This window comes from Bombina bombina, unplaced genomic scaffold, assembly GCF_027579735.1.
Source record: "Bombina bombina isolate aBomBom1 unplaced genomic scaffold, aBomBom1.pri scaffold_1015, whole genome shotgun sequence".
Classification (NCBI taxonomy): domain Eukaryota; kingdom Metazoa; phylum Chordata; class Amphibia; order Anura; family Bombinatoridae; genus Bombina; species Bombina bombina.
In genome coordinates this window covers 53213-79818 of record NW_026512006.1, presented here as the reverse complement: position 1 = coordinate 79818, position 26606 = coordinate 53213, and positions in this window count along the sequence as shown.

Sequence of the window (26606 nt, the reverse complement as noted above, 5' to 3'; positions counted from 1 at the left end):
CTATAAGAGAATATATCTCCCAACTGGCTGAGAGTAAAAGTAGTACAGCTATCCCATTTTAACAGGGAGAAGGAAAAACAATAAAAATAAAGTAAACAATTCTGAGTTAAATACTAAACTGATTTGAACCAGCCTATCGGCCTCTGAAAAGAAGAAAAAGGATTAACATTGGACCTGTGAAACATAACTATTAGCATAACATATTGCTAGCAAGTAAGAGTCTCTAGTCTTTCAAATTCCTATTTTTAGCATTACCATGACTACCTATGCAACACAAATTGTCCGTTATCACAAGAAAGTCTTTCACATTTATTTCCTGGGAAAGAAGAACATGTATGGTAGTATGGCAATATTACTGAGATATCAAACATATATAAAAGGATACAGCTTATCCGGCTCAGGAACCTTCTTTCTCCTGCAGGTTATTTTGTTTGCCCGCGTTCAGTCTGCGTGTTCTTCTCTGTTGTACCTGCTGCCACTCCCCGCCTCTGAGGTAGCGGGTTAGTACTAAGTCCCGGTTTGTGTTGGTTTTGTGCATCTTCTCCCTCCTCTATCACAGGAGGTGTAACATCTAGGGCCTTGCAGATCTGCTTAACGTCTCCTGGTGTAGTGCATATGAATCTCTTTCCTTGCCAGGGGATAATTAACTGAAAGGGAAACCCCCATCTGTATGGGATATTTAGTTTCCTAAGAAGCATAGTAAAAGGTTTAAGTTCTTTTCTTTTGAGAAGGGTCCTCTGCGACAAGTCAGTGTAAAATTGGAGATCAGCATTTTCGTACTTGACAGGTTGTTTTTCACAAGCCAAGTTCATAAGTTCTTCTTTGACCTGGTAGTTTGTTTATTCATACAATTATGTCCCTAGGTGGTTGTGTGTCTAGTGGTTTAGGGCGAAGTGCCCTATGGGCTCTGTCTATCTCAATCTTTACTGGGGACTCTGTTTGTTTCAACGAGTAAAAGAGATCTTGTAGATATTGCTCTAGGCCCGATGGCGGTATGGATTCGGGGACACCTCTGATTCTGATATTATGCCTTCTACTTCTATTTTCGGCATCATCAATTTTTTCTTCCAGGCCCAGTATGACTTCATTCTGTTTGTGAATAGTGGTATGTAGATCAGATATTGCCGTAGTATGAGTATCCTGGGTAGTTTCCACTGCCTCCACTCTATGCCCTATTTCAGACATTTCTTTCTTTAGGTCATTGATTTCCTCTTTGATACATTGCTTAACTTGCAGAACTAAAGCCGAGAAATCTTTTTTTGAGGGGAGTGATTCAAATAAAGCTTTAGGCACTGTAATGGTGTCTGTCATAGTTTCAGAGTCCGATTCTGAAGATGAATATGCTGCAGCAGAGTCTTGATCTTCATTGGGATTTAAGCTTGTAGATTTGACCTCTACCGATTTAAAAAAGTTGTTAACTGAGGGAGTAGTCTGACTGCTTTGTTTTGGTACAGTCCCTTTTTTGTTAATTTTTTTAGGAGACATGTTTGCCTTGTTCAATGTCCAAGTCTGTACTTTAAAGATACCCTTTGCACAGGTTAATATCAAATGAGGACCCAGCACATTAATGGGTTGTGCAGTAAGGCTCGCCCCAGGCAAAGGAACCTTGATAAGGTGTTCACAGAACTATGTTACTTATTGTGGCTTAGGAGCTGCGACATGTATCACTGCCCAACGTATATTTCTTGTGATTTAAGCCTAATACCTGGGTATTGCTGTGTTGCGCAGTAAACAAATAATAATTATGTGTAAAATCCCTTTCAGGCGTCAGGCTGTGGCGTAGGCCTTTTCTCCAGTGGAATAGAAATCAAGTTGAAAACCTTACCCCTTGTGCTGTATACAGTGTCGCATGTAATTTACAAGTATAGATGTGGAATCACAGATAAATATTCCTTTCAGTCATAAACATATTATGAGGACGGATAGAGCCCTTTGAACTCGGTCACACTAGTCTTGAGCATAGCATTTTCTCTTAAGTGTTGCTTCATATAATGCCTCTCTGACATATAGGCATTTCTTAGATATTGCAGGTCTGCACATATAGGTCTCTCAGTTACTGATCTTAATCACCCATGTTTCATAAATCCGCGTGCAGCTAAAATATACTCTCTCTCGTTAATGGGCCTCTGCCACGCAGTGTTTTAAACTGTTAAGTGACTCTAAACAATTGCGGTCTCTGAGCTCAGACCCGTGTTATGTTCGCTAGCCGACAGCTTTAATTTTAGGCAGTGTCCCATACACTCATACTACCTCTTCCTCAGCTGCCGCTGTAAATACAAGCCGCGTCTGTAGATTGCATGAAGTTCCGGTGCATGTAGGCCCAGCAAGCCACGCACAGCATCTGCTGTTGTAAACAGATTACCGAGCGCGCCCCCGCCTCACATCTGACAGCCCTCTCTTCACTTGGGCTACGTAACAAATCGGGGCTAAATTATTCTCCCGGTTATGGCAGATTAACACTTCTCAGCCAGACAGGGCACAGGAGCCATTTCAAGCCGCGGCCATTTCCTTGGCTGGCTAGCTCCGCCCCCTCGAGTAATTTATTTTTTATTATAAATACCTTACCCTGTCTACTCATGTGTGGTTTTGTTAATGGAGACATTTAAAGGGATGATAAAGTCAAAATTAAACTTAAATGGATTGGATTTTAAACAACTTTATAATTTACTTCTGTTATCAATTTTGCTAAGTTCTATTGGCATCCTTTGTTATAGAGTAATCCTACGTGAGCTCAGGGGCGAGATTACATATACGGGGCAGGCTTCAGCAACCCGCACCGCCCGTAATTTCACCTTGCACATCAGGGTATTACATAAACCCCACCGGCAGTTCATAAAGTACCGTAAGTTGGATAAACTAGCGATGTCCAGAAATGAGCGTAAATACAAATTTCTGGAGTCGCCAGTGACTTACGGCACTTTAGAAACTGCCGGCGCCTATGAAAAGAAAAGAAAATATCAATTCTCCCGTAACAGTCTAACACTCCTACCAAAAATAAGCCTGATACGTAAAAACCTCTATAGCCGCAATCCCCCCTCTCACTACTAATAATAAATGTATTAACCCCTAAACCGACAAACCCCACAATGCAATAAACCTAATTAAACTATTAACCCCTATATCCCCCATCAAACCCACACCGCAAGTAATAACTAAATTATTAACCCCTAAATCTGCCAACCCCAACATTGCAAACTACCTATTAAAAGTATTAACCCCTAATCCGCAATTAACCCACAACGCAATAAACCTATTAAAACTATTAACCCCTAAACCATAAAAGCCCACAACGCAATAAACCGATTAAAGTATGAGCCCCTAAACTGCCAAAGCCCACAACGCAATAAACCTAACCCCTAACCTAACCCCCCTAACCTAACACCCCCTAAATGTACCCAAATTACCTAATTTACAAAATACTAAAGTAACTATTAATTTAAAAAAACCTAACACTACTTTAAAAATACAAATAAACTAAGTATAAATAACAGGGACAGTCTAATCAAAATTCTGGAGTAGACTGTCCCTTTAAGCTACAATTACAGAAAATAAAAACATCTAAGATTACATAAAATAAAAAAAGAAAATGACCACATTTGAAAAAAATTATACCTAATACCTATGAAAATTAAAAATTCCCACCAAAATAAAAACACCCCCTACTCTAATAAACTACCAGTAGCCCTTAAAAGGGCTTTTTGCAGGGCATTGCCCCAAGATAATCAGCTCTTTTACAACAAAATACACAGCCCCACCTAAAAGTAAAACCCCCCACCCACCAACCCCCCCAAATAAAATAAAATAACCTAACACTAAAAACCCTAAACTACACATTGCCCTGAAAAGGGCATTTGTTGGGCATTGCCCTTAAAAGGGCATTTAGCTCTTTTACTGCCCACCCTATCTAAATAAAATAAAAAATAAATAAAAAACCCTAAGTCTAAGCCCCGGGTTGCTACCCACCGTTCCTGAAGTACGGCGGCAAAGGTCCTTTTCCAGGCAGTGAAGTCTTCTTCCAAGCGGCGACCTCTTCTTTCTTCTTCCTGGAACATCCTTTGCGGAGCAGAGCTGAAGACTGAAGACTGAGGAGCTGAAGACTGAAGACCCCGCGACCCTGGAACTGAAGACCGGCGACTGCGGAGCCATGGAGCGTGGAGGATCCTCTTCGTACGATCTTCTCTGCACACTGGATAGAGAATTCAAGGGATGCAATTAAAAATGGCGTCCCTTGAATTCCTATTGGCTAATTTGATTCTTCAAATTAAAATCAGCCAATAGGATGAAAGCTACTCAAATCCTATTGGCTGTTCAAATCAGCCAATAGGATGAGAGCTACTGAAATGTTACTGGCTGATTTGAATAGCCGATAGAATTTCAGTAGCTCTCATCCTATTGGCTGATTTGAACAGCCAATAGGATTTGAGTAGCTTTCATCCTATTGGCTGATTTGAATTTGAAGAATCAAACCAGCCAATAGGAATTCAAGTGACGCCATTTTTAATCGCATCCCTTGAATTCTCTATCCAGTGTGCGGCGAAGATTGTACGAAGAGGATCCTCCACGCTCCATGACTCTGCGGTGGCCGGTCTTCATATCCAGGGTTGCCGGTCTACAGTTCCAGGGTCACCGGTCATCAGTTCAAGGGTCGCCGGTCTTCAGTCTTCAGCTCCGCTCCACGAAGGATGTTCCAGGAAGAAGAAAGAAGAGGTCGCCACTTGGAAGAAGACTTCACCGCCTGGAACAGAACCTTCTCCGCCGGACTTCAGGAACGGTGAGTAGCAACCTGGGGCTTAGACTTAGAGTTTTTTAAGGTGTTTGTTTGTTTTTCATTTTATTTAGATAGGGTGGGCAGTAAAATAGGTAAATGCCCTTTTAAGGGCAATGCCCAACAAATGCCCTTTTTAGGGCAATGGGTAGTTTAGGGTTTTTAGTGTTAGGTTATTTTATTTGTGGGGGGTTTGGTGGGTGGGGGGTTTTACTGTTAGGGGGCTTTGTGTATTTTGTTGTAAAAGAGCTGATTATCTTGGGGCAATGCCCTGAAAAAGCCCTTTTAAGGGCTACTGGTAGTTTATTAGAGTAGGGGGTGTTTTTATTTTGGGGGAATTTTTAATTTTCATAGGGATTAGGTATAATTTTTAAAAATTTGGTAATTTTCTTTTTTTTGTTCTGTAATTGTAGCTTAAAGGAACAGTCTACTCCAGAATTTTTATTAGACTGTCCCTTTAATTTATACTTAGTTTATTTTTATTTTTAAAGTAGTGTAAGTTTTTTTTAATTTAATAGTAACTTTAATAGGTAATTTGGGTTCATTTAGTGGGTGTTAGGTTAGGGGGGGTTAGGTTAGGGGTTAGGTTTATTGCGTTTTGGGCTTTGGTGGTTTAGGGGTTAATACTTTAATGGGTTTATTGCGTTGTGGGTTTTGGTGGTTTAGGGGTTAATAGTTTTAATAGGTAGTTTGCGTTGTGGGTTAATGGCGGATTAGGGGTTAATAGTTTTAATAGGTAGTTGGGGTTGGCGGATTTAGGGGTTATAATTTAGTTATTACTTGCGGTGTGGGTTTGATGGCAGATATAGGGGTTAATATGCGGCACTGTATATAGGATACCAAACCCGTGCAAAAATTGGCGTTGACGGCTTTTGCAGGCGACGCCGCATATGTAATGGAGCCCCAGGAGTGAACATGTGTCTTTAGCCATCTGGCATCAGTGCTTGCATCAATGCTTTATAGCAATGATATTCATAGTTGCAAACACTGCTTGGATAGGATGCTAAAGATGTGTGCACACTCCTAAACTCCTATCATCCTAGCAAGGATTACTCTTCAAGAAAATTATACAAAGAGCAATAAGATAAATTAGTAAATTGGAAAGTTCTTTAAAACTGCATGCTTTACCTTAATCATGAACATTTAATATTGAATTCACTAGCTTAAATACATTGCTGCTTCATGGATACCAAGTGTTAATTTATATTAAAATATTTATACCAAATCAAAATGAAACACTGAAATGTCATTTTCATTTGCCCTGGATATAAATTGATTCCCAAACTGCCTTTCTTAAATCATGCATATAAACAAAATGGATTAAGAAATGATTAGATATGTAGGTAACATGAAATAAATGGCTAGTAAACATGAAGGCAAGGATTTGGTTTCTAAGGATAAATTCAATATTTACTAAGCTATTTATGCAAACTTAGTCATAAATGTTGGCATGTTAAGCATGTAGTATATTACAGTTATCAAAAACTATCAGTGTTGCCAAGTCACACTATAACAAAATGTAACATACGGTACTTTCTGGATCAGCAAAATCAGATTATGAATTGAAAAATCTAACTGTGTGACACACTCCCCATGTCACAACCTACACTAAAGTTTACACAATTTTCCATTGATCATAGCTAACCCTTGTGTCATATTAAAAACCATTACATGTTTTAGTTTGATGGAAATTTACAATATGTTTAAAAATTACATTATTTGAAAGGCAAAATAAATTATATTTATGAAAAAGTACAGTACCTTAGCGTTATATTTTCAATATTCAATAACACCTCCAAACAAAACATATTTCTATTTACACACTGAATGAGATTTCACATATTTTGAATTGTTATAAAATATTCACTTTAAAAATATATATTTTAACACAAAGGGGCTGAATTATCAAGGGCCGAATGGCCCCTGATCCCCCTGTTTCGCCGAAAGCAGGAGTTAAGAAGCAGAGGTTTTAAGAAAGCTGCTCCTTCCTTAACTGGTCCGCTGCCTCAGAGGCTGTGGACATCAATCCACCCGATCCTATACGATCAGGTTGATTGATACCCCCTGCTAGTGGCTGATTGGCCGCAAATCTTCAGGGGGCGGCATTGCCCAAGCAGTCCACAAGTTGCAAGTATTTTGTCCCCTCAAGGCTTAAGTAGAACCAGACTTCGGCTACCTGTTCGCAAAGGTGATTCAGATGAAAATTTATCCCTTGAATGAACGCCATACTAAGACGCCGTGTTTAAGTGCTGGTATCGTTGGAGTGTATGCCTGAAAGAGGGAATCGTTCGTCACATCACCGTTTACGGTGTAAGTAAAAGTGTTGACCTTTATTTGGTGCCTTTATCTGTCGTTTGATTGGTCCTTTATCTCGTTCCAGCCAAACCTGAATATTCCAGCTAAGACGAGACAATCATTATTCATCCAAAACTGTTCATCGGAATCATTATATAGCTTCAAGAGGATTTCACTCAAGCTGTCTGAGTTTAATATGTTATTCATGTAACATTTGTTGCAAAATTGTATGCTACACTTTAACTGCGTCTGATCAACGCAATTGTATCCCCCTGCAAGATTCTAATTGTATCAGCTATTTTTTGTTTTCATTCTTATCTTCATAGTTTTTTATTTTTATTTTTTTGGCATTGTCACTTGTATATTGTGTATTAATTTGTTATTAAATTTATGCAGAATTTGCATTTTACAAAATAATTTGACATTTATTTATCACATTTTCCACGGAAAATTATAAAGTAATTTGTTCACACTTATATCACTTATATAAACAAGTCATATCACTATTTTAAGCTTTCACTAGCGCCTATGATATTGGGATATTTTGAGTTCCTTTGGTAACCAATCTATTCTAAATTATCTACAAGCAGTCCACCAGAGATGTCTGGCGGACATGATATGCTACAGCGTATCATGTCCGCCAGACATTGGTAAATCAGCCCCAAAGCGTTACTTAGTAATAACACAATATTGAGACACAATACAAAATGCTCCAGGAAAATGACACTCAAAAATGAAGTAAGAATTTAGAACAAATAATCTTAACAAAAACATTCATCATTTATGTAAGAGTGTATCTAACAAATTACAGAATATAATACAAGCTTTGATAAACCTATCATTGCAAAGCAAGTCGGGGGAACTCAGGAAATGCATGGGGGTTCAGTTTTAATTATATATAATATATTTTACTATCCTTAATTGTATACACACATATGTATATATACAGTGGGTATTTAAAATAATCACCCCCCCCCCCCCTTGAAAATAATCACATTTTGTTGCTCTGCAGCCTGAAATAATGACAGACACATTTTTTTGTTTACCAACTTATAATTGCTCAGTGCAACTTATAACATTTTAAGTGAAAGATATAACACCAACATATCAGGCAAAAATAAAGACAATTCAAAAACAGAATCACTAAGTTGGAAAAAGGATCACCCTCTTGTGTCAGTATTTTGTTGAACCACCGTTTGCTTTAATTACAGCCTTTAGTCTGTTGGGATATGTTCCTACTAACTTTGCACATCTAGACTGTGCAATATTTGCCAACTCTTTTTTGCAGAACTGCTCCAGTTCCGTTACAGTTGATGGTAACCGTTTGTTGACTGCAGTCTTCAAGTCATGCCACAGATATTCAATGGGGTTTAAGTCTGGGCTCTGACTTGGCCATGCAAGGACATTCACCTTTTTCTCTTTCAACCACTGTGTGGTCATTTTTGCTGTGTGCTTTGGGTCATTTCCCTGTTGGAAGGTAAACCTTCTTCCCATTGACAACTTCCTGGCAGAGGGCAGCAGATTTTCCTCAAGAATTTGACAGTATTTTGCCCCATCTATTATTCCTTCTATCCTGACAAGTGCTCCAGTGCCTGCTGCAGAGAAACACCCCCATAACAGGATATTACCACCTCCATGCTTTACTGTAGGTATGGTGTTATTTGGATGGTGAGCTGTATTTGATTTCCTCCAGACATATCGTTTGTTGTTGAGGCCAAATAATTCAATTTTAGTCTCATCTGACCATAACACCTTATTCCATGTGGCATCAGAACCTCCTAGGTGTGTTATGGGGTAAAGCTCAGTCGTGACTGCATGTGGCCTTTCTTGAGGAGTGGCGTTTTCCTTGTAACCCTCCCATACAAGCCACATTTGTGGAGACTTGACCAGTTTCCTCCTGGCTCTTTCATCCAGTTTAGAGCGACGTCCTGATCCAGAGATGATCTGTGTTGTACCAAATACCTTCCACTTCTTAATAATAGACTTCACTGCTTCTAGGCATTGATAAATGCTTTGATATTTTCTTGTATCCATCTCCTGACTTGTGCCTGTCCACAACATTATCCCGAAGATCTTTTGACAGTGCCTTGCCACCCATAGTTGATTGTTTGCTTCAGCTGCACTACCAGGGATTGAGATGCTCCAGGAAAGCTCTTTTCATGCTAAGCTAATCAATATGCCCACAGCTGATCACAGTTGAAAGTCAAATGGCTTTGTGTGTGCCATTGAGAAGGTGATTAGCTACACCTGATTGAGTTTACTAGTAATTTTAGGAGGGGTTGATCCTTTTTCCAACTCAGTGATTCTGTTTTTGAATTGTCTTTATTTTTGCCTGACATGTTGGTGTTATATCTTTCACTTGGATGTTATAAGTTGCAATGAGTAATTACAACTTGATAAACAAAAACTGTGTCTGTCTTTATTTCAGGCTGCAAAACAACAAAATGTGATTATTGGGGGGGCGGAGTTAGCCACTGAACTGTTCAGACGTGCGTGTGCTGAGCTCCTGAGCCCTAAAACCATAAAAAGCTATATAAAGGTTTATTTTTGGGTCTCTTTGCCCAACTTATTATTAGAAGCATCGTGGACACTAAATAGGGGCAGAATATTGTACCCAACTCGATCTTTTGGGCTCCCCTACGCAGAAACTCTCGGCTGCATCACTGCTGTATACAGACCAGGCCTTCACCGCTCATTGCCGAACTTGCCAGAGAGGTACCCTGAGTGAGACTGCCGACTCCCTAACTACCCAGACCTACTGGCCTGCCTCTCGCGCCACTAACGCCACTTACCATCTGCAACGGACAGACTCCTAACTGGTCCCACAACTAGTGCGGTAACTCCCCACCTACTCCGGAGGGTCGGGGCTCCGCTCCGGAGTAACCGCTTAACCCGCCTTAGCCTGCCCAGCCTCTGATTGAGCCTCATCCTACCGCATCACTCCGGAGGGTCGGGGATCCGTTCCGGAGTGCTTCGCTGCTGTTCCTTCCCATGCGAGTGGGGCTGTCTGGCGTTTAGGAGCTCTCCTGAACTACCTCTGAAACACCTGAAGTTACCGGACCTGAGGTTGACCGCCATACTGACCATCCTTACCTCCCGGTGGGTCCGGTGACCCCGAAGATCTGCCAGATTTTTGCGGTCCCTGGGGACCAACTACGATCCTTCCTCAGCAGGCCTTAAGAAAAGGCGCGAAGACCCGCCATCTTGAGGCCTTCTCACTTTTACAGCTCCTACACAGAGAGCCCAGTTGTTTGCAAGGCTCACGGCCCTTGAGATATATTACGATTCCATCAGCTTTTCGCTTCATAAGTGCCCCACTGCAAGACCGGGTAAGAGCCAGTTTGTTCAGCTGACATCCTTCTCTGTCTCCTCTGACCCCGGTGAGTAGCCTGCATACATGTAACTTTGTCACACGGCAGCAGGTACAATAAGAATCACCCCTGCTATAGAGACTTTTTCTCTCAACTATACCTTCCTAAAGAAAGTAACTTTGTTGGGCCTTACTCATTACCCACACTAAACGGGCCTTACACCTGCCACACATTTAATTCTGATTGCTTGACTGGGAAAAGTTGTACTCTCACATATACCTAAGGCCAAACTTTATACAGAAGAGCTTCCAACTATAAGTGTACTGTTGTTGTCCATTTATTGCTGCTGCGTCAGCACAGGTGTCCTTGAGCATCAGCTTAAGGTGGAGTGTTATTTTAATCTGTCTAACAACCTTAATCCTTTGCAGGCCCTCAGATACCGTAAATATACTGGACACACAAAATTGCAATTAATTACTGCACTGTTTTACTGCTTGCCTAACTGCCACTTTTCTCTACAGGTTGCTCTCTTCATAATTAATGTGTATTGTGTTTAGATATATACGTGTAGCTGAGCAAGAGTAATCCCTCAAGACTCACCCTTTCCGGCCTGGCTTGTCCAGGCTGGTCACTTCCACTTCCCTTTTCCCCTTCCCTTGGGTCGTATCCCTCTACCCCGAGTCGAGAGGGAATATTGGTTTTTGGTGCAGTTAGCCCTACAATATTGCTGATGGAGTAGTGTGTGCTAACTACCCCTTATAGCGACACAGACCAAAACAATTCTGCTTTGATGTAATATATCCTTTAACTATGTAGGTAGCCCCTTGATGCCGTGACCCCAGTCAGCCTGATTAAAGCAGACCACTATAGTGCCATCATTATCCTCAATTTTGCTGAATATCCATGCAGAGCCGAAAAATGCCCCAAACCTTCAAAAGAAAACAAAAGCCCTCTAACACGCCTAAACGTACAGTGGTGGACCATTTCAGTAAACCCCTCTCTAGATCCCTAGCTGGCACAGATGAAGAGCTCACAGATGTCAGTGATTCTGCTGAAACCCATAATGAGACTGCCCTGCTCCAATCAGTGGGGCGATCCCTACGCACCGGCCAGGAGGTTAACAACAACCTTATGGATTCTATCACAACACTCTTGGCCTCTCACCATGATTCCCTCTCAAAGAAATTCGAGAAGAGCCATGCGGATCTGAAACGTGATATAGCTTCTATTGGAGAACGCACTGACACCATTGAACGCAAGCAAGAAGATTTAATGATCGACCACACCAACCTACTTGGCTACTCTCAGTGCCTAGCTGAACAAATCTCTGATCTAGAGGTCAAACTTGCCGACCTTGAGGACCGCACCCGGCGCAACAACATCCGAGTGAAGGGTATTCCGGAGTCTGTCCTCCCTCAGGACCTAGACAAGTACCTACGAGAGTTTTTCACCACTATTGTTGGCCCAGAGGAAGGTCAGGAAATGCTGATTGATAGGGCACACAGGGCATTGAGACCCAGGTCAGCAGAGGGAGATAAGCCAAGAGACGTTGTAGCACGGCTACACTACTACACCTTTAGAGATAAACTACTCCGAGCATTAGTAGGTGGCAGAAACCTCCCAGAACAGTACTCTGACCTACAAGTCTATCAAGACCTCTCCCCACACACTCTCCAACTAAGGCGCCACTATCAGCCTTACACTAGATTGCTGAGAGACAAAGCCATAAAATACAGATGGGGATTTCCTGTGAAGCTTCACGTCACTAAAGATGGCCACCAGTATACAGTATCCACCCCACAACAAGCTAGAGAACTCATGCAGAGGTGGAATTTGTTACCACCAGATCCGCCTGGAGATCATCACGACAAAGATCCCACCAGAGGACTGAGAGCCTCGGCCCCTGAGTGGCGGCCCCTTCCCCAGAGACTAAGCAACACCCAGAAGAAACATCAACAGCGATCGGGCCAGACCCCGTCTACCAGTAGTGCCACTGATGAGCCTCACACAACATAAGTTCCCCTTTGCTCAGCTCTTCCTCCCGCACTCTGTGTAGGGAGTTACTGTACTTTCCTTTGAGAGTTTAGATATCCCCTCCAGGGGCTATCTTCCCCCTTTAAAGCCACCTTAACAACTGCTCTTGGATAATTTCAGCAAAATTTTTTCTATCAGGTTTCTCTACCTTCATATTTCAATTACTGCCTTGGAGTGTCAAAATAATACCATTACTATTGATTGTGGTCTGTTCCCTGTTTTGATAACATATTCAAACATGCTGACATTTTAGAGAGTCAGCTTTTCCTAAGCTTTGCTCTACCCGCAAGTTGACTGCCACGCATCGTAGGCGATGAGGAGTCTGGGGCCCAATTAGACGAAGCTTGACTATAATTTAGTCGTATCACTACCTAACTTTGTCCTCCCCATGCTCCCCTCGCCACGCTGAAGTGTCACTCAAGTGTTGAACTGTTGGGATAATACCCTTTCTTTGATTGTTATGTGTTTACAGTTTTGCCAACCTGTTCAGAAGTAGCGTAATTTGCTATTATTCAGGATGTCCTTGCCGCCACTGTCTATGGCTTCTTTGCCATTCCCAAATGCATATTCAGATGTCCTGAGAACTTTGTAATGTTAGTATTGTTTGTTTTCCTTTTTTTTTTATTTATGTTTCTTTTCTCTAGGAACTTTGCTCTTGTCATACGAGGGCTGCCACACACTATGGGTGGTGGGGAATGCGGGGCGTAACCAGACGAAATTTGACTCTGATCTACCTATTGTTACTATCTGACTTCGTCTTCCCCGCCTTCCCTTCACCACGTTATAGGGTCTTGCATGAGCTCCATTCTTACCATACTACCTTTACCAACGATTGTTATTTGTTTATAGTTGGACTACCATGTTTAGGTATATTGAATTTTACCAATGCTCGACCTATCTTGAGTTATGTATTTACTATGCTTGAGCCATCGCACACTCCAAGTAATAAGGTATATTAGACGCTTGTAGAAGAACCCCAATACTAGTTTAGATCAGAAGCACGAGCCAAAAATGGCTGACTGGGGTTAGGCCTCACACTTGGCCTCCCCCCCCACCTTGATAGTTGTGTTCTCTTGCTATCACTAGCAAGAGCACTCATTGAGATAGTGTAATATACACATCACACTAAGTCTTGACAGTCCTTGTGACACTATATATTGACCTTAAGTGAAAGAGCGAAGCTTATCTTCACTTAAACACCTTATCTACCTCCTTCCCCACAACTACTCCCCCCCCTGCAACCTGCTTTTCCCCCCTTACCCCCTCTCCCCTCTCCTCAACCCAAAAGAGACCTCTACTCTGCGAACCCTATGGCTCCTATTACTGTAGCCACCCTGAATGTCCAGGGTTTAAATTCCCCTACTAAGCGAAGTCTCCTGTCCAATTTTTTGAATGCCCATAGATTACACATTGTTTTTCTCCAAGAGACGCACTGGGATAAAAAACTTAGACCTTTCTGTAATCCAGCCCACTATCCCATATGTGAAACTGCATCTTTCACTGAAAAAAAGAGAGGAGTAGCGATCCTACTTCACAGAGATGTCTGCTGTACTACAGAATACATAGAACGTGACCCTGAAGGTAGATATCTGATTTTGATCTGTACCCTCAACGGTATCTTATATACCCTGGCCTCAATCTATACCCCAAACGTTAAGCAGATACCCTTTTTGAGAAAGTTTCTAAGGAGACTAAGTGAAGTTAGGAGAGGCCACCTGTTGATAGGAGGAGACCTGAATTTGGTTTGGGACCCCATCCTAGACAAAAAGACCCCTAAAGCTTATCCCACCGACCGCAACCTTAATACTCAATCCAATGCGCTGCGCAAGCTCATGTACCAACATGGTCTTTACGACATCTGGCGCTGCCTCGCCCCAACTGACAGGGACTACACCCATCACTCTAAACCACATAACTCCTACTCCAGGATTGATTACTTGCTTTGTGACTCCTGGACATTAGACCAATTCTGCACCCCACGTATACGACCGTGCCCATGGTCTGACCATGATTTGGTTAGTGTTGGATGCTTGGAGTTGCGTCCCCCCGACAGTAGACCCTCCTGGAAACTCCCAGACCAATTCCTCTCTGAAACAGAAATTCCCCAAATTATCGAGACCATCTCAGACTTTCTAAGACTCAACGACACGGGCGACACAAGCCAGGAAATATTGTGGGCCTCATTTAAAGCCTATCTTAGGGGACATTTTATTAAAATGAGCTCAATCCAGAAGGCTAAAAACAAACTCCCCCTTGCAAAATTATATGCTGAATTGAGGCAAATCGAATTGAGTAACAAAAATACTCCTTTGCCTACCCTAGCTGAACGGATAGGTTCCATCAGAGAGCAAATCAACAAGAGAGAGCAGCTCCGGGTCCAAGCCAATCTAGTGAGACTTAAACAGTTATATTTCTACAAAGGAAATAGAGCTGACAGGTTACTTGCCCGTAAACTTAGAGACCGCGCGGTTCAAGCTAGAATCCCCCGGATAACCACACCTGCAGGCGTAGTTCGTTCTCCAAAAGCCATAGGGAAGGCATTTGCTGCCTATTACACCTCCCTATACAACTTAAAAAATGAATCTTCAGGGACTGATGTAGACAGACTGGCTATCCAGCAGTTCCTGGCGAAATTAAACCTCCCTTCTTTGAATGTAGAATCAGTTGATGATCTACTTGCCCCGTTTGACATAGAGGAAGTAAAGGCGGCTATCCTCGCTTTGAAACCTCATAAAGCACCTGGCCCTGATGGGTTCACGGGTCTATTCTACCGTAATCTTGTCCACCTCTTATCCCCTGTTCTGCTACGCCTCTACCAGGAAGTCGCAGAAACTGGAACTTTCCTTCCCGAATACTTGGAGGCTAGCATTCTGACCATTCCCAAAGAAGGGAAAGATCCCTCGCTTTGCGAGAGCTACAGACCAATTTCACTAATTAATGTGGACGTCAAGGTCTATGCCAAAGTCTTGGCAACTAGACTTGGAAAACATCTACCCTCACTTATCCACTTGGACCAAGTGGGATTTATCCAGGGTAGGCAAGGTACTGACAACACCCGTAGACTCCTTAATATATTCATGGAAGCGGCTGATATGGAATTGCCCCTCCTCACCCTGTCCTTAGACGCAGAAAAAGCGTTTGACAGGGTGGGGTGGGAATACATGTTCTGCACTATGGAGCGTTTTGGGCTCCCCAGGGTGTTCCAGACTGCTGTCGCAGCCCTCTACGCCTGCGGTGGTTAAGGGATTGGGTTTTTGCTCGCCTAAATTTCCCATCAGCAACGGGACCAGGCAGGGGTGCCCCCTGTCCCCGCTCCTTTTTGCCCTAGTTATGGAGCCGCTAGCAGAGGCAATCAGGGAAAATATGGGAGTCCAAGGCCTTCAGATACATGATACCCTACAGAAGGTAGCGCTTTTCGCCGATGATCTCACCCTCTTCTTAACAAACCCGCTAGATTCTTTGCCCCCTCTCCTTGAAATTATCGATGCCTTCGGCAAAATATCAAACTACAAAATTAATGTCGCTAAAACAGAGGCCTACACGATATTTGTTGGGGAAAAGGAACAGAGACACCTTAGGAGGTCTTATTCATTCAAGTGGTCTACGATCGGTATCAGACACCTAGGGATATTTCTGTCCCATGTAAAGGACACAGTGATACAGGAGAATTACGCAACTCTACTAAAGAGGTTAGACCCTAAGCTGAAGTCTAAGAAATACGAGGAAATCTCATGGATGGGCAGAATAGCTGCCCTTAAAATGATGATCCTCCCCAAATTAACCTACATTATGAGGTGCATCCCCATCCCAGTCCCAGAACGGATCTTACGCGGTTTCCAAACCTTATTCAACTCATATGTTTGGGAAGGCAAGAGACCGAGAGTAGCGGCAGCCACGTTGCAGGCCCCAGTAACCAGAGGTGGACTGGGCCTACCTAACGTTCAGCTATATCATCAGGCGGCCATGCTTACGCATGTCTCAGCGTGGGGGCCTACCTTACCCCCTACTAGGTGGAGGGAACTAGAACAAGCTTCCCTCTCGGCATACATTGATCTCTCAGACCTACTATGGGTCCCCCAACATTTAGCTGCTCGAATACCAGTCTCAAACCAGCTTATCAAAGGTTGCCAAACAACTTGGTTCCAACTGAGACACAACCAATTGATAGCCCCGCATCCGTCCCCCATTCATCCTGTCTTGTCACTCTTACGGGAACTACCTAATGTCAAGCTAGCTCTCTGGAGGACCCATGAGATTGCCTCCCTGGGTGACTTTTACCAGAATGAAAACCTCCTCACAAACCAAGACATGATAGCCAGATATGGCATCCCTCGTCAACTAGACTTTGACCTCACGAGACTCAGATCCCTTATGAAGGCCTGGGGATTCCTGACTGACAAGATCAGGGCCCCCACGACCTGGGAGATAAGATGGAAAACTAACCAACAACTGTACAAACCCCTGACTGCTCACTACCAATCTCTTCTAGGGCTCCCTACCCTTGTAAAGACAAGGCATATGATCTCCTGGGAAACAGAATTGGGTTTGACCTTCACTCCGCTGGACTGGTCTAGGGCGATACAACTAAGCAAAGCTGCTCTCCATTGTGTCACTCTATACGAACTTTACTTCAAGATCATTACAAGATGGCACCTGGTGCCGACCAAGCTTCGCACTATATACCCTAGCCACTCTCCCCTGTGTTGGAGAGAATGTGGCGAGATCGGCACACCACTACATGTGTGGTGGTCGTGCGATCGACTGAGACCGCTCTGGTCTAAGACCTCTGCGATTTGCGCAGCGCTGGAGCTCCCGACACCTGATGCCCCGAGCCTAGCCCTTCTGCATATAGGGATAAAAAAGATTCCGAAGTATAAGAGATATCTGTTGGTCTACCTGCTGACATCTGTAAAGATGTTGATAGCCAGAAACTGGAAGAAACAACAGCCCCCACGATGGCAAGCAGTGGTTGACCATTTGCACTACATCAAATCAATGGAAGACTATGTCTTCCGAATGCACAACCAATCTGCTACCTTTATGGGAGAACCTTGGGAAACACTCCTTAAATTGGCTACGTAACTCCCCTTTCCCTTGGCCATTGTTGGCCTGTTCTGGCTGGGACCCTGGTCGTCCTAGGAGATGTGCCCCGCTGTTACTGAGCTGAGATACTGAGACATTAAAATCTCCCCCCCCCCTCCCACCTCTGATACCTTCCCTTTCCTCTCCCCCCCCCTTCATGTGAGGATATATAGAGTAGATCCTCGCACCCCAACTATCATACATGTATATTATGAACACCTATTAGTTTCCGCACATGACTGTCAGACATCTTAAGTATGGCATACGCTGCGATACTTTAATTAAAATGTAAAACTTTAATGGTTCCTTAGAATGACCAAAACATCACAACAGATATGTTCGACACGCATTGGGAAATATCTTTATTATGTTTATGAGTTTTATTCTGAATGCACCGTTCCTTATTGTAACTCATCCCTCCTCTACTTGACTGCGTGTAACCTCATTTCAACTTATGTCAAATGCTATTTGTGTTGTTTTATGGTTTATGTACCCTATTTATTAATAAAAACTTATTATGAAAAAAAAAATGTGATTATTTTCAAGGGGAGTGATTCTTTTTAATACCCACTGTATATATATATATATATATATATATATATATATATATATATATATATATATATATATATATAAAAGAATATCCACTAGCCCACTACACTAGACATGTAAGAGAGATTGCAATCGATGAGTAAACAATATGTAGCCTTTCTCATGTCTTTAACATTGAGTGGACTAGAAACTTTTTCCCTGTGGACTAGTAACTTTTCTCCTCTGAATAGTGAACTATAGAGATATTTCCCACCCCTATCAATATGCATATCTCAGATTTCTATTGTAACCAGTGAGGTGTCAATGCTTTGCACTACAATATCATCTTAGAATTGATTATTATTGGCGGTTGCATACAGCAGACAATTCATGTGCTACAAAAATAGAGCCTGGAAAACACTAGTTAGACAATGTCTAGATTATACTAGTGACTCTCTCTCTCTCTATCTATCTATCTATCTATCTATCTATCTATCTATCTATCTATCTATCTATCTATCTACAGACACAGCATCTACTGCTGCATTGTCACATGAGGGTCTCCAATTCAGCCACACCCCTAGGTCTGGAAATAGACAAGGAGGTGGTGTAGGTATTTTACTTTCCTCTTGTTGCACCTTTCAACAAATACAACCCATCTCTTCCCTCACATTTTCCTCCTTCAAAACCCCATGATTCATTTATTCTCTCCCCTCTCTATACATTCTGCAGTCATATACCACCCCCTGGTTCCTCAATTTCTAGATCATTTTGCTGCCTGGCTTCATTATTTCCTCACCTCAGACACCCCCTGGCTTCATTCTTGGGGACTTCAACCTCCCTGTTGATAATCCCACTGCCTCCTGTGCAAAACAAGTTCTGCAACTCATTTCCTCTTTTGGGCTATCACAATGGATTGACTCCCCCACTCACAAACATGGTCACTTCCTTGATCTGATTTTCAGCTATTGATGCACTCTTATAATTCCCATTTTCCTCTTTCTGACCATCATCTCCTCACTTGCAACATCACAGCACTCCCTACAACTCTCACTCCATTGAACCCGCACACCAAACTCCACAGAAGCATTAGGGCACTAGATCAGTAACAGCTCTCAAACTATCTCAAACCTCTGCTCTCTTTCATCTCCTCCTTTTCCTGCCCTGACCAATCTATCTGCTACTACAATTCCACCCTTACAATTTGGCCCCTCATATCTTAGTTTGGAAGTCACGCACCCATCCTCAGCCCTGGCATACTCCTCTGACACACTACCTGCGTAGATGTTCCCACACTACTGAGCGACACTGGAGAAAATCTTGTATGTTCAGCTAACTTTTTTCACTACAAGCTCGTCTTGACTCCTACTATCCTGCCCTTAACATCTCTAAGAAAGATTACTTCTCTACTCTTATTTCTACTCTTTCTTCAAATCCATAATGTACTGGATGTCCTCTCACTACCTTAAGCTAAATCTCCCCAAAACTGTGCTCCTTATTCTCCCCCTTCCTCCTAAATCCCCCCTCTATTTTTCTATAACAGTTAATAATTCCATTATTGCCCCAACCCCAACTCCGATGTCTTGGAGTCACACTTGACTCAGATCTTTCTTTTACTCCTCACATTCAGTCTTTGGCAAATTCCTGCCGCTTCCACCTTAAAAAACATCTCCCAAATTTGACATTTACTCACACAAGACACAATTAAGATTTGAATCCCAGCTGCCATCTAGCTCTTTTACAATACATAATAAATGCCTCTGCAAGACTCGTCTTCCTTACACGTCACTCTTCATCTGCTGCACCTCTCTGCCAATCCCTTCTGACTCTGACATACAAGGCCCTCAATTGCACTGCTATATCTCAGACCTTGGGGTATATTTATCATAGTGCGAGTGGACATGATATGATGTAGCATATCATGTCCGCTGCACATCGATAAATGCTGACAGCATACGCTGTCAACATTTATCATTGCACCAGCAGTTCTTGTGAACTGCTGGTGCAATGCCGCCTCCTGCAGATTCGCAGCCAACCGGCCGCTAGCAGGGGGTGTCAATCGACCCGATCTTATTTGATCGGCTTGACTTCTTTACGCGGCCTCAGAGCAGGTGGACAAGTTATGGAGCAGGGTCCTCTACCCACTTGACCCCTATAAATGTTACCTTGAATATCATGCTTTTGTTTATAGCACTGCAGAATTTCCGCTCTACAAATAACTACTAATAATAGTAATTATCTATCAGTCTATCTAACTCTCTCTTGCAAGCACACAGCAAGATTTAAAGAAAAAACAGGTAGTTACAGCATTTGTCCAAACACTTTAGGATCACATCAAGGTTTCTTCCTTCCTGGGTCCCTTTACCTACAGCCACAGAGTGCACAAACAAACTGAGATACAACAAGAGTAGAACAGGCCTTATGTAAGTTTCTTAGACACACCCAAAACACAGAAATGGACTGCACTCTCAAACTGGACTGGGTACACATCCCATGTTATTGTAAAACTCAAAGCCCTGGATACTTACAGACAGCTGTACAGCTCCCATCAACTCAAGCACATAGCAAAATAAAAATAAAAAACTGAGATACTACATGACTATCACAGGTCTTATGTAGTCGACTTACTTACCAAGATGGGACACTTCATACCGTTTCACAAACTCCCCACTTCATCTGAGACAGCTCTGCTCTTTCTGGATAACATAGTTAGACTCCATGGTTTCCCTTCCATCATAACCACTGATAGAGGCACTCAGTTCACCTCACGTTTCTGGACCAAACTATGTGAACTCACTCATATGCAACACCATTTCACCACCTCTTTCCACCCGCAAACAAATGGTCAATCAGAAAGATTGAACCAATGGCTTGAACAATTTCTACGTTGCTATTGCTCTTACAACGAAACTGATTGGGTGAAATACCTATCAATGGCCGAATTCGCCTACAATAATGCTGTGAATACTTCTACGAGATTCTCTCCCTTTTTCGCAAACTATGCTTTCCATCCAGACTTCGTAATCGCCTCTCCAGAAGGTTTGAATTCACCCGTGATGGAAGATCTCCATGACTCTCTACAGCAGAATTTCCAGATTATACATGAGAACATTGAGAAAGCTCAACAGGTTCAAAAACATTACTATGACCTTCGAAGAAGGCCTCCTCCTCGTTACACCGTGGGTGATCTTGTATGGCTATCTACCAAAAACCTGAAATTACAAATCCCTTGCAAGAAATTAGCCGGCTTATACATTGGACCTTATCCTATCGTCCGTGTCATTAATGAGAATGCTGTTACACTCAAATTGCCTGACAATATGAAGATCCATCCTACATTCCATGTCTCCCTTTTAAAACCATATACACCATCTAGATGTTCCCTAACACTATTACCACCACAGCCTCTCACCTTGGATCAGGATGTGTTTGAAGTTCATTCCCTACTGGATTCACGATATAAAAAGGGAATATTACAATATTTGGTACACTGGAAAGGTTACCCCTCAGAAGAAGACTCTTGGGAACCGGCCTCGAATCTGAATGCCCCTAGACTGGTTACTCTATTCCACAGAAGGCACCCGGACCGACCTAGACCGACAACTGTGGCACAGTTGCCTTAAGGGAGGGGTCATGTCAGGGTTACTGTGCCTTTAAGCAAGGATTTGCATAGGAACTTTCTCATTTGTTGCCTAGGTTATAAGTTCCACCATTTCCTGTGGATCCTTGCTTAGTATTTTGTAGTGTAAATCTACCTTTTCCTGAGCCCAGCTTGAGTTCCTATTGCAAGCTTCTATTTGGATTACAAATTAAAGTTTATAACAAATTTCAGTGGACCTGGAATTGTTAACCTTTATTCACCTACTACTCAATCTATTCCCCAGCTTTCAGAAGAGGAAGTCAGTGTGAATTTATCGCTACAGTTTCCGTACTCCACTAAACCTTTCTCACCTGCACTATTACTTGAGCCGTTTCAACACTGTGATTCCGCAGCCGCAGCTGCAAACCGCCACTTCTCCCTCTGCTGCAGCTAATTCAGCTTAAAGAGCCTCAACCCATCAGACCGGAGATTGCTGCACAGATCAGCTCACTCGTCTCAGTACTCTTTGCTGCTCTGTTTCAAGTACCTTCAGGTGTAACGGTTTTCAGTCTCAGCTGACCGGAGGGCAGTTTAACCAAACTGAACCGCAAGTATCTTTTGTTGCTTTACTTACAAAGTATCATTTACATACTTAGTTGAATAACTTCAAGCAAGTCTATTCCGTTTAAAGTGAACACGTCAGGTTAATGTTACCATACTTAGAGGTGCTGTAAGACTTTGAGGTATAGAAACTTATTGGAGTTATAAGGATTACCAATTTCCTGAATTGACATTCTCAGCACGACCTGATTTTTTGTATCTTTTCAGTTTGCAACATATTGAATGAATTAATCGATGAACTGTATAAGCTATTAATTGTCACATACCTTATGTGTTTTCAGTGTTCTTATTTAAGGAACATATGAATCAATCCTCATAGGGAGATTTGTCCATCATATTGATTTGCACTATTCATGCTGGGATTTCACTCCTCAATAGTGAATTCTTGTTGAAACAGTGATACATTTAAACATTTTTTCTCTGCAATTGAGTTCCTGAATCTAAAGCCAATTCATTTTTGAGATAACCTCACATGCAGATTCAATCTTCCCACCCTGGGGCAGGTCTACAATTTTGTTTCTGGTGTCCTTTGACAGCTCTTTGGTCTTCACCATAGTGGAGTTTGGAGTGTGACTGTTTAAGGTTGTGGACAGGTGTCTTTTATACTGATAACAAGTTCAAACAGGTGCGATTAATACAGGTAATGAGTGGAGGACAGAGGAGCCTCTTAAAGAAGAAGATACAGGTCTGTGAGAGCCAGAAATCTTGCTTGTTTGTAGGTGACCAAATACTTATTTTCCACCATAATATGCAAATAAATTCTTTCCAAATCAGATAATGGGATTGTCTGGAGTTGTTTCCACATTTTGTCTCTCATAGTTGAGGTATACCTATGATGAAAATGACAGGCCTCTCTCATCTTCTTAAGTGGGAGAACTTGCACAATTGGTGGCTGACTAAATACTTTTTTGCCCCACTGTATATGTAGAAATATGTATTTATGAATAAATAGAACGTATTCTTCTATGTGAAGAACATTGGAATGTGAAATATTCATATTTTTATGTTGGGTTACCGCACATGAGAATATGGGATTGGGTTTGCTAATGAGGTGTTAGGCTTTTTTCTAATTTTTTTGCTCCATTAAGTTCTATTCTAAGGAATAGATTATCGCGCACGCGATATTCTAAGTTTGGCTTTTTGTGATTGTTGGGTTAGCACAAGTGAAAACAGTTTACTTTCAACCTATTACCCAATGCACAGAAAAAGCTTTCTTCTAGCACAGGTAACTCTTGAGCGGGAGCTTTAAATAATTCTCTACTCGTAATCTAGCTTTATATAGGGAAAGAGTTTAAACAAACATAGAAACCCATATTTATTTATAATCTCTTCTGTATTACTAAATATAACTATATACTGTATGCTTATATTTATATGACACATTCATATCCCTACAAGATCAGTCTGTTGGTGCTGAAAGGTTAGTTTGTAATCACATAATACGGATGTAGGTCCTATAATAATAACTAAACCATCTAGTATCTTCAACACTATTGCAAACAGTCACCTAGATTACGAGTTTTGCGCTAAACAGGGTGCGAAACTAACGCCAAAAAAGTTGCGTTGTTTCACTCTCCATAGAGCTGCCATTACGAGTTACTGAAAAGCCTCCTTGTGCATGCGATATGGTGGCGTTAAGCTCCATACCGCACAAAATCCAAGGGCTGATTTGACGTGCTCGTGCATGCTTTTCCCCATAGACATCAATAGGGAGAGAGTGTTAGAAAAAAACCTGAAGTGCGGAATGAATAAATCTCTGTAAAGCAACCCCATTGATGTCTATGGGGGAAAAAAAGTTACGTTTAAACACCCTAACATAAACCCCAATTCTAAACACCCCTAATCTGATGCCCGACTTTGCATCGCCGCTACTAAATAAACATATTAACCCCTAAACCTCTGGTCCCCACATTGCCGCTACTAAATAAACCTATTAACCCCTAAACCCCCAGCCCCCCCACATCGCAATACACTAAATTAAACTATTAACCCCTAAACCTAACACTCCCCTAACTTAAAATTAAAATTACAATATAACTATTTTAAAATAAATAAAAACTTACCTGTGAAATAAAAATAAACCTAACATTAATCTATAAATTAACCTAACATTACTATTCTAATAAAATAAAAAAATACTACCAATTAAAAAATCTAAATTACAAATTTAAAAAATCTAACACTACCAACAAAAAAAAATATCTAAAATTACAAAAAATAAAAAACCCTAAATTACGAAAAATAAAAAATACTAAGCTTACAAAAAAATAAATGAAATTATCAAAAATAAAAACAATTACACCTAATCTAATAGCCCTATAAAAAAGCCCCCCAAAATAAAAATACCCCCTAACCTACAATTAACTATCAATAGTCAAAACAGCCAATAGGATGAGAGCTACTGAAATCATATTGGCTGTTCAAATCAGCCAATAGGATTTCAGTAGCTCTCATTTAGGGACAATGGCTAGCTTAGGTTTATTTTAGACTTAGGTTTTTTTATTTTGGGGGGGTGGTTGGGTGGTGGGTTTTTGTGTTGTTTTACAAGTAAAAGAGCTGTTTAACTTAGGAAAAGGCCCTTTTAAGGGCTATTGGTAGTTTATTGTAGGTTAGGGGGTGTTTTTATTTTGGGGCGCTTTTTAAATTTTTATAGGGATATTAGATTATGTGTAATTGTTTTTATTTTTGATAATTTTGTTTATTATTTTTGTAAGCTTAGTGTTTTTTATTTTTCGTAATTTAGTGTTTATTTTTCTTTGTCATTTTAGATTTTTAGGTTTTTTTAAATTTGTAATTTAGATTTTTTAATTGGTAGTATTTTTTATTTTATTAGAATAGTTATGTTAATTTATAGTTTAATGTTAGGTTTATTTTTATTTCACATGTAAGTTTTATTTATTAAAATATAGTTATATTGCAATTTTAATTTAAAGTTAGGGGGTATTAGGTTTAGGGGTTAATAGTTTAATTTAGTGTTTTGCGATGTGGGGGGCCAGCGGTTTAGGGGTTTATAGGTTTATTTAATTGTGGTAATGTGGGAGGATGGAGTGTTAGGGGTTAATAGGTTTATTTAGTGGTGGCAATGTGGGAGGCTGGAGGTTTAGGGGTTAATAACTTTATTATAGTGGCGGCGATGTGGGAGGCCGAAGTTTTAGGGGTTAATAGGTTTATTTAGTTAAATATAAAGAAAGGATTCCAACAGACAGCCTTGTGAAAATCAAAATGTAAATAGCTTTATTCCAGGTTAAAACAACAGGACATGTTCTTAAAATTCAGAACATAGTCTGACCAGTTTCTGTCTCCCTGACCGTAATCATAGACTAAGTCTATGACGTAGTCTATGATTACGGTCAGGGAGACCAAAACCGGTCAGACGACTATGTTCTGAATTTTAACAACATGTCCTGTTGTTTAAACCTGGAATAAAGCTATTTACATTTTGATTTTCACAAGGCTGTCTGTTGGAATCCTTTCTTTATATTTAGCTACTTTGCTCAGTGGACATTGGGGTGTCTACTCCTAACAACAGCCTTATACCCTTGGGCTCATTTTATACTATCCTGTTTTGGGACATCAAGGTACTGTGCTGCAGTGTCCATCATCACATCAATGTACTGTTTAAAGTTTGCCCGCTTTTGTTACATCGTTGCACATCTTTTTGCTACTGCTCTTTTATGGGTGTGATAAGAGTGATCCAGTCTGGATATTGAGGTATACCATGTATACAGCATAGCCCATGGACTTTTAAGGCTGCACTATCAGGTTCCTACACTGTTTAATACAGGCTGCACCAGTTGGGTTAACACTGGGAGGAACACACTGACGTTTCAAGCTGTTTCAGTAACTGATTGGCCATAGGTTGGTCACATGACGCCAGAAACACAGAATCTTCAACTCTGTTTCCGGGGATATCCCTTGTTCCTTGGATACAGCTATTACATTATTAGGAGGAGTCTTTCGAGCTGTATACCGGATCAGCTCTTGAATGGCTACAGGGTGGTCACGTGATACCGGAAGTACCCAGCTCACAGTGTAAACGCTGGATCAGCATGATAGCGAATCAAGTTTCCCTGCTCTTCCTACTAGTCACGCATCCTGGGTGAGTGAATTTGGAGTGTGTCTTCACATTGTGTCCTTTGACCTAGTAAAGAGTTTCTCTCCAGTTTTTCTGTGTACTGTCCCTGGACCTTACTTTCACCCCGTTGTTCTCCATTGCTTCTTAAAGGGACATGAAACCCAAAAAAATTCTTTCATGATTCAGATAGAGAATACAATTTCAAACAAATTTCCAATTTACTTCTATTATTTAATTTGCTTCCTTCGCTTATTATCCTTTGCTGAAAGGTTTATCTAGGCAAACTCAGGAGCAGCAGAGAACCTAGATTCT